This window comes from Cupressus sempervirens, chromosome 7 (assembly GCF_028749045.1).
Source record: "Cupressus sempervirens isolate cs-2001-9-10 chromosome 7, ASM2874904v1, whole genome shotgun sequence".
Classification (NCBI taxonomy): domain Eukaryota; kingdom Viridiplantae; phylum Streptophyta; class Pinopsida; order Cupressales; family Cupressaceae; genus Cupressus; species Cupressus sempervirens.
The window spans coordinates 744,217,678-744,232,953 of NC_143124.1; positions in this window are offsets into that span (position 1 = coordinate 744,217,678).

Below are 15,276 nucleotides of genomic sequence, written 5' to 3' on the forward strand. Positions count from 1 at the left end.
CAATCCATCAGCTAAAATCATAAATCCTAAATACACAATTTACTCTTGCATAAAAGAACATTTTTTTAGATTAATCAACAACTTTTCCTCTTTCAACCTCTACAATGCTTGTCTAATATGCTCAAGATGTTCTTCCTTAGTCTTATTGAATATCAGAATGTCATCCAAATAAATAATCACAAACTTTCCCAAAATTCTTTTAAAAACTTTATTCATCAACCTCATGAAAGTACTAGGTGCATTAGTCAAACCAAAAGGCATAACCAACCATTCCTAAAAACCATCTTTTGTCTTGAAAGCAGTCTTCCATTCATCACCTTCTCTGATTCTGATCTAATGATAGTCACTCTTCAAATCAATCATGGTAAAATACTTTGCTCCTCTCAAACAATCCATTATGTCATCCATCCTTGGCATAGGAAACGTATATTTCACTATTATCTTGTTAATGGCTCTGGAATCAGTACACATTCTCTATTCTCCATTCTTTTTAGGTGCTAATATAGTAGGTACAGCACATGGACTCAAGCTCTCTCTAATCAAACCTTTTTGCAATAGCTCATGCACTTGTCTATTAAGTTCTTCATTCTTTGCAGGTGTCAATCTATATGGTGCTTTGTTTGGCAAACTAGCTCTAGGAATTAGATCCATACAATGACTTCTACTTATTACTAGAGGTAAACCATCAGGAATATCATCAACAATAATGTCTTTATACTCATTGAGCAATTCTATAATTTTTACTGGTACTCGGCTATCACCATATGTTGTCACTCGGTCATTACTAGTTTTTGTTGCTCGGTCATTACTACCAACACATGGTCCTCTAGGAATTATGAAAAAATAGACTTGATTCTTCTTCACTTCCTTTTCAAATTGTTTCCCATTAACCATGCAAACTTTTATTATAGTGCAAATAACCTCAACTAGACTTTTAATCAAAGACAACAATATTTTCTTATTCCCATTCACCCAAAGAGTATATTGATTCAATCTTCCATCATGTACAGCATATCTATCATATTGCCAAGGTCTACCTAACAAAATATGGCAACAATCCATAAGAATAATATCACACAAAACTTCATCAAAGTAATGTCCAATCTTGAACTTCACAAGGCATTTCTCACTTACCAATATCTTAGACTCATCTTTGATCCATGAAACATGATAGGGTTTAGGATGCTTCAACCTCTACAATTGCCACTTTGTAACCAACTCTTTTGATGCCAAATTTGTAAAACTTCCACTGTCAATTATCACTTTGCACCATTTTCCAGCCATCTTTCATCTTGTTTTGAAAAGACTTCTCCTTAAAATAGGTTCCTCATCACTTCCCTTATTACATAAGATTCTTCTCACCATCAAATTTTCTCCAGCCTCAGATCCACTTGGTGAACCCTCATCATCTCCTTGAATCACAACATTTCTATTATTCTGCCCACTTTCAAAAGATCTATGCCCTTCATTGCCACATCTAAAACAATTATCATAAAATCCACCTCTAGAATAAGAATTACCTCTTCCTTGGTAAGAATTACCACTTTTCCATTCGGTCTTGCCTTTGTCATCATTCTTCCATTCATATTTGTCTTTATCATGCACAAAATTGTTAGATATGCCACCTTCACCATAAGATCTACCTCTGCCTCTCTAGAATCTAGCACCTCTACCTCTTTGTCTTTGTTCATGCTTCTTTGTAAAGATCTCCTCAATTTTCAAGGCATATTGATATGCATCTTCTACACTTTCCAACTTCATAAAACTTATTTCATCTTGAATTTCAAATCTCAATCCATTTATGTACCTTGCAATTTTTTCGACATCATCATCCACATGTCCAAATCTAATGTCCAATCTATAGAATTCCTCGGTATAATCTTTCACAGTCATATCTTTTTGTTTTCAAATTTTGCATCTTTCTCAACAAGCTAACTTGGTAATTAGAAGGAAGGAATTTTTTCTTTACCTTGTTCACCATCTTTGGCCAAGTTCTGATCTTCTTCTTTCCTCTCCTTTGTCTATTAGTTTGCAAGTGCTCCCACCATAGTGATGCATGACCTTTCAACCTCATGACTGCAATCTTCACCTTTTTATTATTACGAGTGTCTTCATACTCAAAGAACTTCTCCATATCATAGATTCAATCCAATAGAGCATTGGTATCCAATTTTCTATCATAAGGAACAACTTCTACAGCAAGCTTTGAATTTTCCCTAGACAACACTCGCAACAATCTTTCCTCATCTTGATCTTCTTCAAATTTTGGATTATGGTTTGTTGTTGTTGCTTCATCATCACTTACATCATCAAGATGTGCTCCTCTCCTCTAGGTTGTCTCTGGCATCTAATTTGGCTGCAATTTGTCTCAACTGATCCAATATAGCATTATCAACATTGTTTCCTCTACCATGAACCATCTTCACAAATCAAGTTCCTACAAGATCATAACCCTCTATAAGTTATAGGTCAAATCCACAAATTTGCAATCCTACAACCAAATCTAAATCAAGGTTCTACACGATCCAATCTCCACAAGGATGAACCTCAGGCTTTGATACCAACTGATCTAGGCAAAGGGATGAATAACTAAGGCCAAAGGCACACCCAACTATCCAAACTACCCTGCAAGAGTTAACACAACGGAAGCAAACACAAGGAACAGCAACCAAAGGAGGAAGAAGAGTCAAATACTTTTATTGATTCATCAAAATATCTTCATACATGCCCAATTGTAAGTCCTTTTCAGTTATAGCCAATTACAAATACATTCACATTCAACATCCAACTACAAATTCTCACTTTCAGTTCTGCTCCCAATCCTTTTTCCAAAAACTTGCTAAACTCTAAGCCTAAACACTCTATATATACTTGCCAAAATGGCTTATAGATCATTCTAGAACATTACATAAGAGGAAGGCCGACCCAAAAATGGTCTAGACACATCCCAAGAAAAGATCTTAACATAAATGTCACGATTGAAATAAATCCCGCAAGTCAGCTCACAGAAATTATGTCCAAATGATGTTGACACTCGACATACACTAGGTAACTCGGCACATGAAGGAATTGCTAGGCATATCACATGAAGGAATTGCTAGGCACATGAAGGGATTGCTAGGCACCAACTTGTAGAATGAACAAAAATGAGCAGGATAACAAGGTAACCCAGGATGCTCCTGCGTCAAGAAGACGTCATATTTTTGAAGATGGTGATGAGGTGATGGTTCATTTGAAGAAAGGAAGATTTTTTGTTGGAACATACAGTGAGTTGAAGATGAAGAAGTTTGTACCTTGTAAGATCTTGAGAAAGTTTGACAATGGTAATGCTTATGAAGTTGAGTTACCTGATGACATGGATATCTCTTATATTCAATGTTGTTGATCTATAGGAATATCATGAATCAGATGATGAAGTTGTATTATATAATTATCCTAAGAAGCAGATTGAACAAGTTGAACAAATATTGGATCATAAAGTTGGTAAGAGCGCAAGAGGAAAAGATTACTATGAGTATTTGGTAAAGTGGAAGAATAGACCCGTTGAAGATACTACATGTATTTCCCAATCTGAGTTGGATTAAACTCAGGTTGTGACATCTCAATGATTTAGGAGAATCATTTTTTCAACCATAGTTGTCTAATGCAAGAGCATCTTGGGTTTCATTTCTATCCTACATTTTTTTGAGTTCCTTAGTTGCTGCCGAGTTGCAATGCCTTGCATTATTGAGTTCCTTTGGTTGTTGAGTTCATAGTTGATGTTGAGTTCACAGTTGATGTCAAGTTCCTTTGGTTGTTGATTTTGTTTGATTGTTGAGTTTGCCAAGTTACAACACTTTGTTTGGTCCTTCGTTTACTGATTTGTCTGTGTGCAATTTCTTGTTGGAACCAACATTTGCATTCAATTTTTTGATAGGTATTTGTTGAAAGCTTACTTGTGGCTTGTTTTCGCATTTAATGTAAGGATTTAATTAGTTATTATTTGCAACAGGTCGACTTGTGGTCATGCATGTATTTAAAGGGGTCTTTGGTAGAGTTTAAGGGTATAAAGTTAGAGGGAGGTAGCGTGGGAAGAGCATAAGCAAGTTGGGAATGCAAAGTTTATCATTGTGGATCAAATTTGAATTGTAATGTTGGTCGTAACCCATAAGGCCTTACAATTGGGCATGTATTTGTTATTTTAATGAATCTATAAGGCATTTGGTTCTTCTATTTCCTCTGGTGGTTTTTATTTGTGTTTGTTTTTCGTTGTGTTACACTTGCAAGCGATTTGGATAGTTGGGTGTGCCTTTGGCCCTAGTTATCTCATCCCTCCCTGCATCACAAATTGTAATGCTATCTTCTATTATTATCAAAATGTGAATGGCTAAGATTAGTTTCATCTGTAGCATATATATTGTATCAAGTTCAAATTGTCTGAGAAAAATAGAGGAAAAAATGCTAGTTAAAAATGGATATAGATTTTTCCCCAATATCTAATTCTTAACCTTAATTGCATTTAGTTCAGCATATAAATAGTTTTAGATCATCACGAGGTCTCTCTAAAAACTTGACCTGGTGATAGTTAAGGCAGTTATAAAAACTAGCAATGTATGGAGGATAGATGTCCCCATAGTTCAAACATATCAAGAAACATAAAACAAAGCCAAATTAAATGGGAAAGTCACCTCCTACTTCGTCAGCTTGGTCATCCTCTCCAATGGTCTCATGTGTCAACTTCCAGCTCCAGAACACATTCTCTAATTTGTGGATGGTACTTGTACTTGGGTTTTTTAAACTTAGGATCCTTATCTTCCATGTGTCCTTGTCCTGTCTCATCTTTAGAAGCGGATTTGCATAATTGGGAAGGTGAGTTGTACACAAACTAAGAATCAACTCCACCTATGCAACCTTAGTAAAAATATGACACCATAAAATTAACTTCTTTCTTGATTGCTTTCATGGTGGCTTTGAAAGCCTTGACAACTATTTCTTAATCTAAAGTTCCCTTCTCATAATGTGGTAGCCCAGTTGGATTGAAATTTTAATATCTTTAATTAGATTATCATACATACCTTTTGTTAGTAAACAGATTTCTCCTTCAACAATAATGAAATAAATTGACTCATAAATGCCCAGAAAGAAGAACAAACAAAACTAATAGTTGGATGAATTATGATAGGTTGATAACTCTCCTCTGAATTGAGAGGTATAGCTCCCTCATTAAAAGATTTACAATGAATTGAATAATAGGATGTATCTTTAACCTGAAGATACTAAGGGTTTCTGACATTCATTCATAGACATGAAATGAATGTGATTTCTAGATTTATAAGTTAAAATAAAGAGAGAAAGATCAGCAAATAGCCACACAACCATTCATTCAATCCTTCTTTAAATTGCAAAAAAAATAAAGGAAAATATTATTTACTCTACAAACTATAAGCGACCACAGGACTGCATCCAAAACATGAAAGAAGTGACCACATGATTAGTATCAATCCAAGAAAGATATCTTCAAACCACAAGACCTACTAAATATAAAGTTTTCTTCGTTTTACACACAAAACAAAAGAAACTACACAATTTCCCTGTCCCTATGATTACAATCAACATTTGTAGTAAAAGCAAATATTCTTCCCCATTTCCCTCTTACAAAACAAAACATATGCCCCCTTCCTGATAGCCACACGACATGCGGAAAAGAAGCCCCTGTAGCATCATTCAGTTTCATATTTAACCTTTTCCTTTCCCATAACCTTTCAGTTACCAATATAACTGATTCTTGAAATTCCTTCTAACCATTCCTTCCCCTTTGATATTCCTCGTCTTTCCCTCCTTTATGAACATCATCTCTGGTCGATAACAAAGATGTCAGTCAACATTTGGAAAGTGATTAAATATTTGTCTTTCGCTTATCTTGTGTGATTGATACTTTTACAAATGTTAAAAGTTTTTTTCACCATCAATTTGAAAGGCAAATATAGTTAGGGGTAAAGGATTGGCATTTGAAATTATAACATGTTCTAAACTCAATTTGGGGGTGAAGACTTTATCAATATCTTTGACATACTGACGGCAGCTCCTATGCTTCACCATCACTATGAATACAACTCCCACCTGCAATTTCCATATTTGTGCCATTTTATTGCAACAAGTGTTACAAATACGATTAGTGATACTCACGCTATTGACACCCGAGCACATAATCATTAGTTATCATTGTCAATGGGTGGCATTCTACCAAAAAAATTGTGGGTTATGTCTTTATGACCTCTGAAATATGCAAAAGACACTTGTTTGTACCCGTCTACGAATGCTCCATTTCTTTCTTCCAAACAAAAATCCTTCACACCATGTGGCAGGAGTACATGAGGGTCGGTGGTCTTCTGAATCGGTCTTTTTGTCATACAGTTCACATGCACTATCTGTGCCCGTGTATTTTGATTAGACACTTAGTGCTATGACTAGGATTATGTCACTTCTAGCCCTCCACGCTTATCACCTCATGCAAGTGGCATTGTCGACATTGGAATCGATCAATGGGAACGGTTTGGTGTTGCACTGTGTTCATCATCGAACTCCTTTACCAAGGTTCTCATGCATCTTTGTTATCGAGAGTATTACCTATGCCATCATTCAAGCATTATGTCAAGTCGTGCGGCCCCACCAAGTTTCTACCTTCAATTTTGAGGAACCGCATACATATTACACGTATCTTTATAATTAAGGGCTCCAACTTTGGAAAAATAGACTATGTGTGAAATAGTTGATATGGCTTTATAATTAAGGGCTCCAACTTTGGAAAAATAGACTATGTGTGAAATAGTTGATATGGCTTGAAATGTATGATGTATGCCCAATGACCCTTAACTCTCCAAACCATGCTTCATGCTGCAGATATGCATGTTCTAGATCTATCTCAATTAATCCACCATGGTATCTACAGGCATTGATCACTACTTGAAACATGTCACTATGAAAGAATTCCTCTTGGTCATTCCATTAATGGAGATGTTGATCATGCTCTATTTTGACATCTGTACTTTCATAGGTTGATGATTGTTGAATGTAAGAGACTTGAATTGGCAAGTTGCAAATTTCAGGAGGAGGCTTGATACTTTTGTGTATAACATTGGTATGCCCAACTTCTATGTTTCAAAGAGTTACTAGCCTTCAAAACATTTTATAGAATTCTTCATTTTATTACCATTTGAGTTCTTTGTCTCCATATAATTAAATGAAATAGATGGACGACTTGAACACTGGCTTTCTGGCTCATGGATGATCCTTGAATTGTTATGAGCCAGAATGAAGTATTTGAATCTCGAGGCCCAACACATACCTTGAAATCGATGAATTGCTAGCTCTGAACTTCAAACTCTGAACATTTGAACCTGAACTATGTGACCCCTTTGAACCATTATTTCTACATTGAACCTCTGAACATGTGAATTTTGAACTTTGAACTTCGAGGTTCAAAGTTCAAGTTCAACATAACCTCAAAACACCACCCTCTTTACAAGTCAAGATTTACAATGTCATCACTAGCAATAAAAAATCACCAAAGATTCTTCTTATGGGGAAATGTTGAAGGTTAAAACTCGGCTACAAAAGTATGGTAACAGTTGGCTCTGACTAGGGATGTGGGTCATAAGGGACATGAAGAATCCAGCAAGCTTTGGTAAAGACCACAATCATATCCATTGGGAAATAGAGTCATGGGTAAAATAGAGATCAAAGGGACTACTTGCGGAGAGGGGAAGAGCATGAGGATAAGGAAGACCAAGCACCCAAGCACCCAAACCACTAACACCACAAAAGTGAAACTAAAACCAAAACAAACAAACAAAGCAAAACAAACCAACAAAACTAAACACCACCAAAAACTCAGAGAGCAACAAGCTATTTACATGTATATGCAGGTGAGAAGAACTCACCATAGGAATTAGAGCTAAGGAAAACTTACACAAAGCTATTTACCAATTGAGAGAAGAAAGATCCCTTTCGGAACAATGGGCAACTCTCAAATGAAATAACTTGATGTAACCTACAGATGGCGACCTCCTTATTGCTGCAAGTTGAGTTGGAATGCGTGGAAGAGCCTCGTGAACCAATGCTCAACTCCAAATAACCATAATTCATCATAGACCTCTACCTTTACTTGTCTCCATTGTGTAACTCTCTAGACCATCTTCAATTGGTGGCTAAAAAAAATTAGGCTCAAGGATCTTCACAGAGAAATTCATTTCATCTATATTGTTAGTATTCGTGAAAACCTGACTTTTGGAAAGACTTTCAGTATTAGCAGCATACTTAGAATGGGGAAATGCTTCATCTAGCATAGGATCAACATGAAATAGGTAGGCTTCATCAAATTTTGTTGCTACTACTTATAGAAAATATTTCATCCAAGCCAAATGTATCAATCAAGTAAGCATTTAGATTTTACCTTTGGAATCTTCATACTTGATCATTGATAGGAGTTCTTCAACAATTTCTTCCTTATTCAAAGAATCATTATCACTTGCAGCTGCTAGATTTGGAAATTTTCTATTTAAAACAGAGAAATGAGGACTTATATGTGGAGCTTTCAAAGAAGAAACCCTTTCTTTATTGAACGAGAAGGGTGAGGGAGCATCTTATCTAATATCCACTAATGTGCTTGCTAATATATCTGATGGTTCTTTAGACTATATTATCTTGGAAACTTGGCATTCTCCTCGCATGTTATTTGTCTTAGCACTTTCTATCCCAAGAGAAAAGAGACTATCATTCTCATCCAAAGATGATAGTTGTAATAGAGGGTTGTCTATGTGTTCATAAGATTCTATTGGTGGCTATAAAGGGTTGGGCCCGCTCTAGGTAACCTTATCCTTTAGTGCTATGCACATTTTCTCTACCTTGCTTGTTGTTGCATCTGAACTTGAAAACTCCTTGACCAGGTGGGCTGCATCATTATTATCCAAGAATTTACCTTTGGAATCTTCTTTCTTGATTGCTAACAAGAACCCTTCGATAATCTCATCTTCATTCAAAGAATCACCATCCAACTGAATTGTAGATGCTTGAGCATGCTCAAGCTTATTTCCATCACATAATACTGCATACATATCAACTTTTTCTTTTGGTATTAAACTTATGGAATCCAAAGGACTAATATTTTCATATTGCATGAGTGGCTAAAAATATTATTTTTTGAGTTGGTGAGAGGAAGAAGAAATACCAAAACTTTTATCCTTAGGAAGAGGAATGGACTCAGGAAGATTTCCTCCACTTATGCATTCAAACCTTGTTGATGTTTGATAGTCATGAGGCTACACCTTTTCTTTTTTGGTGGTGATGAGCATCTTCTTTGTAGTTTCATCTTCACCACAAGCCTGACCAAAAGAAAGTGGAAGAGCATAATCAAGAAGGTCAAAAATATTATTATCTTTAAAGGAGAAAGATTCCAGAATATGATCATTATAGATTTTTATGCAAAGAGGGTAGTTTGCATCACTAACTTTGTATTGTGGAAGTAGAAAAGAATCACATGCAATATTCTCTTCCAAGCGTATTGTGTTTTCAGAACCTCGCTGATTTGGATTCACCAATGCTTGTTCTTCGTGAGTTTTAGAGATTTCTTTTTAAACCTCTTTCTCATTCATAACAAGGTAGTTGTATGAGAGGGATGAGACTTGAATAATTGGGGCCTCAATTTCATCCATTTCTAGCTCTTTTTGAAGTTGTTGTACTCTTTTCTTATATTATTCCAAGTCTTTCAGTTTGTGGACCCTATGACACAAGCTCCTCCATAGCAAGGTAGAAGTATGATCATCTTCAAGGCTAAGATTAGTTTTCATAGCATGTGAAATACTCTCTTTGCAGTGCTTCCAGAAATCTCGCAACACTTTTTTATTGATCTTGTTGATGTCCAAGATGGTAGGGTTGGGTCTTTTCTTCTTTAAGAGCTTTCTTCCAGGCATGGTCGTTATATGCCAGTCTCCTATACACAGAGACAAAATAAAAACCAAGAAACCAAGAGACAGACACTAAATCCTTGTTTTCGGTCCCCACTAAAGTAGCCAAAAATATGTTAGTAAACAGATTTGTTCTTCAACAATAATGAAATAAATTGACTCTTAACTGCCCAAAAAGAAGACCAAACAGAACTAATAGTTGGATGAATTATTATAGGCTAATAACTCTCCCCTAAATTGAGAGGTACAACTCCCTCATTGAAAGATTTACAATGAATTGAATAATAAGATGTACCTTTAACTTGAAGATATTAAAGATTTCTGACATTCATTCATAGACATGAAATGAATGTGATTGCTAGATTTATATGTTAGAATAAAGAGAGAAAGATTAGCAAATAGCCACACGACCATTCATTCAAACCTTCTTTAAATTGCAGAGAAGATGAAGGAAAATGTTATTTACAAACTATAAGTGACCACAAAATTGCATCCAAAACACGAAAGATGTGATCGCACAATCAGTATCAATCCTAGAAAAGATATCTTCGGACCACAAGACCTGATAAATATAAACTTCTCTTCATTTTATACACAAAACAAAAGAAACCACACAATTTCCCTGTCCTTGTGATTACAATCAACATTTGTAGAAAAATCAAATACTCTTCCCCATTTTCCTGTTACAAAATAGAACATATGCCTCTTTCCTGGCAACCACACGACATGCGAAAAAGAAGCCCTTGTAGCATCATTCAGTTTCCTATTTAACCTTTTCCTTGCCTGTAACCTTTCAATAGGTGTGCATGCTTTGTTTTTTCCTTTTCATTGGCCACACTTAGTGGTTTCTTGGTTTGCCTCGATGTTGATTTTTTCCTTGTTCTTCTATTTGTGGTTTCACTTATTTTTGGTGCCCCCTTGCTTCTTTATTCATTTACACTTTTATATATTTTTATATTTTCTCTTACAGTCTTTTTTATTTATATTTTTGCATGTTTTGAGTGGATTACTCCAACCAATGCTCTTTAGTCTCTTTGATGAGGACCCCTAAATCCACTCAGTTATTTCAAAATTGCCAACACTCAAATCTACACAATCTCCCTTAGGTTTGTAGTGGTGAATTTTAGTAGTAACTTCCGCTCTTTTTGTGTTGGTGAACATCCTAGCAATATTCTTGGTCCTGGGAGTTTTGATAGCATCTTTAATGGGAATAGATACAAGGATGTGCTTCTTGGCTATGGAATCATATAACTAATTTGGTACCGCTTCTTAGGTCTCTTTAATAGATGTGTCCTTAATCGGACTTTAGTATTAAATCAAGTTCTATAGACGATAGATTGGTCACTAGCTCGTTCACAATTCCCCACTTGCACCTGCTTTCCCAACTTCATGATCAACTAAGAGAGATTTATTAGCTATAAGTGAAAGTTGTGAGCACTTCTTGAGTACTTTTGATTGTGCGCTATGTGCTTTTTCTTTTCTCTTTTGTTTCAACCACACACTTAGTGTGTTGTACAATGGACTTAATCCTTTGTGTGATATCAGCCTCTTCATCTTTGGTCCAATCTATAGTAGGCAAAGTTACTTATTTCTACTTCAAGTACTATGGTTCAACAACTTTAAACCATCCTCCTGCAACCCATATAAGTTCAACTTTAATTGAAAGGATCTAATTTGAGATATGGATAACCTAGAATGATATCTTCTATCTACTTCTCTCTCATAGAGGCTATCTTCCCAAATATCTTCAATATGAAGGGAAGATATTATCTGTCCGTCTAATTCCAATGTTGTTCTTGCGAACCCTTTAATGTCAAAACCTCCTCTTCCCTCATAGAACTTGAAATCAAAAGTGCACAAATCAAAACTAATGTTGATTACATCTTTCATTGAATCGCATGAAAGCTTACCCTGTTTGTTAGGGAAGATGGTCTCCCATTTTTCTTCAAGAAGGTATCTATTTACCACAAAGGTTAGTTGTCTACATACTTCAAGTAGTACAAAACAATCAACAGAGTACCTAGGTATCTTGTGGGTTCATCATCAAAACCTCTTATTCTAATATAGGTGAACCTAGGGAATTGAATATATACACTAGCATAGGTTTGAACCAGTTGGTGAGTATTAGGGGACACCCTTTGCTCTAACAAGCTAGCCAATTCAAATGACAACTTTCTCGTGACCCTTAAGTAATCGGCAAGGACACATTTTTTCTCAACAAGGGACAATAATCATAGATGACAATGTCACTGCTCCAAGGTTCATGGGGGGTTGCTATCAAAATTTGTACACGAGATAAACAATACATCAAGTAAGACAACATGAAAAAGTCCTTAACTATTTGAGCAAGCTTTAGTTGTTCCCTTAACGCACTTGCAATTAACTCCTCCCAATCTATGTATTACTTCCCATCCAAAATAATTTCTATATACCCAAACATCCAGTCCTCAAAAAGATAAGCCTCAACAAACCTCTTAACCTTGTGCAAAAGCACCATCAACTTTTTGATTAAGAAAAACAAGTTTTGAAGGGTGCCTAAAACCCTATACAAATCTAAAGATTTTCAATAAGCACAGATGCAAAAGTACTACAGACAAAAGAGGAACTGCTCACCCCCCAAACAAAGGGTAAGCACGGTGACAGAAAAGCCTATCACCAACCAAAACCAATCATCCAGCTAGGAGGCCAAAAACGAAACTAAGAGATCGGCCTCCAAAAAACCAGTCACTTCAAGGGAGCTTACGATTTGCCCTTCGATTTAGAGCCTCCCTTGCACGACCGGAGGTTCATTTCTAAAGGAGGAGCAGAGGGCTTAGATTTATTTCTTTTTACCGCAATCCAACCATCCTCCACCTTTGCTGCCTCAGCAATCCAATCCCTAGAAGAAGCTAAACAGTGGAAACCAGGGGAAGCAGAAGCACCAACATTCTCCCTAGGAGAGCTCGTAGACGACTGTCCCCCAACAGGACCAAGAAGAGCATCTGCTGATACAAAGGCAAGGGCAGGAGAGGGAATAGGGTCCAAACCAGAAGTCCGAACTTCCTCCGCTACCACTAGCACTGAATATTTGTCAGCAAGGGGATTATCCGCAGGGGGAAAGTCATCCACAAGTTCCAAGGGGCGCATCCATAGACTTAAGCACTGTATAGTGCTCAGAAGAGGCCCCTGACCACCAAAAAGGTGGTCCCCTTGATCTGGTCTTCACAGCAGCACAATGAGCAGCAATGTGGCCTGTGATATGACATTTTCTACAATGAAAAGGGATACCTTTGTAATCCAACATTTGGATCCAAGAGCCCCTCAAGGAGTTCAAACAAATCTTCTAATGGAAGGCCCTTTGAAACATCCATCTCTACAAGAATTCATGCACACATCAAATGGAGAACATCAGAAGTGTTTGAGTCCACATATAAAAAATCACCGATAGCATCCCCAATAGTTTTGAAAACAAAATCTAGCCAAAGATGCATCAGGAGATTCGGAAGTCAGACCCAGATAGAAACCTTGTTAAAGGATTCTGTAAGCAGATCAAAATCCATATGCCACAGTTTGGCCATAAGTGGATATTTGTCCTGCCATGAAAAATTATCATCACACATAATAGTCTTCCTATCTTTAGCACTTCCAAACTTAATTATGAAGAATACTTTAGCATTCGAAAAGATGTGGACACCATGGTCTAAAATTGGTACCCAATGCTTGGAGATCCAAGCATGAAGATCAGCAAGAGAGGGCCAAAAACCCCGAAAGCAAAAAATAGCGACAAGAGAAGAGAACTCTTCTGCCATATTGAAAATATCATCAACTGTTTCTGGGTCTAAAAAAACCCTTATAGGGTTTGAAACACTTACAAGGGAAATTTCATAGAGACGAGAAGGCCCAGAAAGACTACCATGAGGGACAGCACCATGCACGTCGGCTTCAAAGGCAGCCACGTCAGCAAAAGTCCTACCCCCAAAAGACACAAAAGAGGCCAGCCCAAGAGGCCAGCCCAAGAGACCCTGCAGCACCTAGACGAGCACCCAAAGGAAGAGGGGCAGAAGGAGCAGAATGAGCACCGACAGGAAATGCGAGCAAACAAACCCTACCCCCACAGAAACTGACGTTGCAACAAATGAATCTACAACATGCTCAAGGGCTCACACAGCTGCAATAATTTATTTGGTTGGAGCGCGCCCAAATGCAGGAGAAGCGGCCACACCACACCCTCCACACCAAGCTTGACAGCATCCCCTAGAGCATCAGAAGAACTCGCAGCAAGAGCAGACACGGGAACAACAGAGGATCCCGTGGCAGGAGCAAACCCATTTTGAAATCGCCCTTGGGTGGGAATAGGAACGCGAGTTGGAACAGGGCCACGAGTGGGAGCCATAAAACACTCTTCACAAAAGCACCACCAAGTTGTGTATATAGGGTTTCATGTGATCCTTGATCAAACTTTTGGGCAAACATGAACCTCCCTTCTAGAATATATGTCCAAGACATAGCTATGTCACTACGATTTTTCTCAAGAACTTCGTTAAACACGACTAAGGATTAAGTGGGGGTATAATCAAAGAAGGTTTCATTGGGGAATTTGAAGACTAACATGATAGTTTCTCGATTAGTGTAGAGCTACACTTCGTCATCTTTCCCCCTAGAACATTTTGACCTGATGTCATAATGTCTTATGCATTCCAGAACTAATTCAAGGCTTATAACAGTTGGTGGAAAGGTCATGGTTGACAATAGACCACCGTCAAGAATCTCATTGTAATGGGGTGTATCTACTCAATTACACAAATGGGTCAAGATGGCTTCTAAATTTACTCCTTTACAGTTTGTATCTATAATTAGGTACCCCTTACACTTCCTACCATGACCACTACCAAAAGAATTTAGAGCTGACCTCTACCAAAAAAATGTACTTCTATACAAATAAACTACAGGAAAACAATATTGCGTAGGGCCGTACGAAATTTACCTTGAATTACTCGAATAAACTCTAGAAAATCGCCTTGAACCTTTGTATTTCACCTCTTCAGTTGCCACCTTTGAAACTTAGCAAGTTGTCATCTTGAAAATGAGGCTTTTAATCTAATGAAATAATTAATGGCAAATCTAGAGGCACGGAAAGAAAGATTTGCATGTTGAGAAGTTTATATTATGTATGTGTCATTCTGTTGCAGATCACTTTTTACTCAGTTTTGTCGTCTCTTCAGTTTTTTTATGTTTTTCTATGAATATGTTATTGAGATCTTTTTTATGTCTTGCCTTCAAAAACCAAACCACATCTTTTGGAATTTAAATGAGCAGATCATCTAGGGGGTTCTTCATTGATGTTAAGTTCCACAGG